General features: G+C 42.3%; 1 protein-coding gene and 1 long non-coding RNA gene across 3 annotated transcripts in view; one reads left to right on the top strand and one right to left on the bottom strand.

Annotated features, from left to right (window-relative positions):
* kiaa0513 (KIAA0513 ortholog) overlaps positions 1-2,179 on the bottom strand; it is a 20,639-nt gene extending 18,460 nt beyond the window's left edge. For both annotated transcript variants that reach the window (XM_042108949.1, XM_042108950.1), the window contains exon 1: positions 2,098-2,179. The gene's annotated coding sequence lies outside the window, so the exon portion shown is untranslated. The remainder of the gene's footprint in view (positions 1-2,097) is intronic.
* Positions 1-3,299, top strand: part of LOC121723361 — a 30,992-nt gene that overhangs the window by 5,099 nt on the left and 22,594 nt on the right. The gene's annotated exons all lie outside the window — the stretch shown is intronic.

Here is a 3,299-nt window from a genome sequence, read left to right as displayed (position 1 = left end):
AAGGAAAGCCAAAAATAGCTCCAGTCCTTGTTCGTTCATATCATAAGCTATCCTTTCATGTCCATACTCCGTATCAGTACAGCAATTTTTGTCTCATCTTTCAACCAGTCAAGTTCCCTCTATTTCATAACACATGGGAAATACAAAGCATTGGATCAACACCAAAACACACGCCTAATCATTTGGCTTGTTGTGAGATAAATGGTCACATTAAACAGCAGCAGGAAGTTCACCACCGTGTGCAGAGGCTGATAAAACCCATTGGCATAATCACTTGATCCTGAAACAATCCTGCCCAAGACTACTGGCTGGACTTCAAGTGCTGCAGACTATCCCATAGGGCCCGGACAGAGGAAACAGGAGACACACAGGACGCACTACTGGGGTAGCTGGACAGAGGTTATGAAAACAATTGAGGCTCTGACGGGCCGGAAAGAGAGCCACACCGTTTAGCAAAGGCATGTGAATGAATGGAAAGCTTTTTTTAAAACCTTTAACCCTTGTTATTCTGTGCAATGCAAAATGGACAGTATCTGAATTAGATATCTCTTTCAGTCTATGTGTCTCTGTGTGTGTGTGTGTGTGTGTGTGTGTGTGTGTGTGTGTGTGTGTGTACAGTAAGCTGCTATTTAGACTGTCAGTGCCTGCTGACTCTTGGTCCGGTTCGGTTGTGTGCATATTTGTGCTCATTCTGCCTCTTGCCACGGTAAATTGCCCCGAGGAAAACTATATCACATTTTCCATAGCAGTTATGCTATGGAATCACATGCTACAGCATCTGTCAAATCAGCCATTTGACCCGTGGCATACTAGTCATGAGGGAAGAGCTCTGTAACATCAATGGCAATTCACCACAGACAGTCACAATGACAGAGGAACTCAGCCCTGCGATTGGAACATACTAATCTACAGCTCTGGAAAAAATTAAGAAACATGAGTTGACAGTCATATTCAAATTTACAGTGGTCTCTTAATTTTGAATATGACTGTCAACTCATTCAAATGTCACTCAGCAACCATAGGATGATATCAGAAAAATGTGCAGTGGTCTCTTAAGATTTTTCCAGAGCTGTACAGTATCTATAGAAACCAAATCTGATGCAGGTCTGACAGCAGCACTAAGAGGGCTCTTCCTGCTGCCCTGACCATATAGCCAGATTTATCATCAGCAGAAGCATCTACAACACTCAACCTTGCATTTACCATAATCTGTCAAGGGGCTCTAGCAAAGTTTAATTCTGCCATAGGTTACTGTTACGCAATCGTGGGCCCACAGAGTTCACGAAAGTGGATTTTTAAAAGTGCAACGTCTTCAAAGGTATTATGCAAAATTATTGCACAGCTTACGTCTTAACAGGCATTTATATTGCTGTGAACTTAAATGAACATCTTATTTTGATCAGTTTTAAGAATGAATGCTGCACAAATGACAGATGGTCAGACTAAGTTCTGTCCATAGCCTACTGTAGCCTACTACGCTACTGCGAGCGGACGTGGAGGAAGTTCTTTCGTTCTCAATTCGACTGGTCACAGTTCGTGACACTGAAATGCGACACGTTCGAAGTCGGGCAGCTTTCACATTCGATGAATATTTACATCCGTCATTCGATCTAAGTATTTTATTAATAATTAGCTTATTTCGATCATATTCCAGCAAGCCACATAGCTGCGTAATGGCATCAATATAATGCGCATCTCATGTACATTCTGTATAGTCTTACTGTCACGGAGAGGACCTCCCACTTGTCATAGTAAGCATCATTTTCATTAGAATCAGGATGGCATATGCTTCCTTCATACTTATTAAACTTGTCCAGTGAGTCACCGGATCGGATAGCTTGGCAACTACAGCAGAACAGACGCAAAGGGCGAGCCAACACTGTCCACAAGATGATAAATTACATTACATTTGCATCATCATCGGTCCAATAAACTGTGCATGTCCACTGTATCGTAATCACCACAAAAAAAAACCCTAGACTGCTGTCAACCTTTCACGGTCAGACCAGTGTAAAGATAAAAGTAAAAAACGACTTTGCGATACCTTCGTGTTTCTTGGTAGTTTCCTAGCAGTCTATCTCATGGAACCGGACTTACCAAGATGTAAGCTGCCAGCGCTGGGCTCGTCCTCCCACTGTGTGTTTTCCTGCTCAGGTTGCTCAGCAGGAGTTGCTGCTCACGCATGCGCAGCTAGGTCCGAAGAATAGGAGGAGAGGAGAATCCAGTGACGTAAATGTAGAGCACGTGACCACAACTGCACTTTTTTTTTTTTTTTTTTTTTTTTTTTTTTAATGCGTGAGGATGTTTCCTTGTAGCTACTGAAAACCAACCATTCTGCTTCTTGGAAGGAGTCACGACAATGCCTTGATACAGTATGATGTGAAACATTATGGTTGCCTAGCAGTGTTTCAACCACTGTGCCGGGGCACACTAGTGTGCCGTGAGAGATCATCAGGTGTGCCGCAGAAAATTACCCAAATGTCACTCACTGGTCCAGAAAAGCAACTGTTGCATCAAAGAATTTATAACCACATGCTCTCATTGATTGTATGATTGCACTATTTGTGGTATGCAGGCATTGTACAACAGGGGCCCCATATCCAGTATTCACAGAATCATAACATATCCAGTTCATAACAACAATTAAATTAGATATAGTCACCTACAAATGAAACAGAGGGCGCTTGTTTTATGGAGCAGGTCTTGCATAGAAGCCATAATAAGGCCATATCTGTATTATTTGAAATTTTAGGCTATGGTATGTTTATTTTTTCTTCACACAGGATGTTAGTGTGCCGTGGGACATTTTAAGTGTCAAAAGTGTGCCGTGGCACAAAAAAGGTTGAAAAACACTGGCCTATAGCATAAAGTATTTCTCATAAAGGAGCACCCCCCCCACCCCCAGGAAAAAAAACATTCAAGGAAACACATACACTATTCAGCCCATGATTTAGCTGTTTGTTTCTTGCAAGGATTATAGTAGGATATAGGATTTCCACTTACAACACTTACAAATCAGGCACAACATGTCTGATTGGCTGCCACACAAGATATTGATCTCTTTAAAGGAACCGTATGTAAGATTGTGGCCAAAACTGGTACTGCAATCACTTTCAAATTACTGTAGAGCGGTGTATCCCCCCCCCCCCCCCCCCTTGACTAGCAGAATTGGCACCCTGGATGCGAAACACTACTGACTTCGTGATTAGTAGATAGGTGAAGGGTGGCGCATCAGGCCAAAACACAACATGACAACATCAACATCAGTTGAGGGCTGCAACTTCACTTTTTAAATGATA

This window comes from Alosa sapidissima, chromosome 11, assembly GCF_018492685.1.
Source record: "Alosa sapidissima isolate fAloSap1 chromosome 11, fAloSap1.pri, whole genome shotgun sequence".
NCBI lineage: Eukaryota > Metazoa > Chordata > Actinopteri > Clupeiformes > Clupeidae > Alosa > Alosa sapidissima.
Note: the sequence above shows the minus strand (reverse complement) of the source record. Positions and strands in the feature narration are given on the sequence as shown.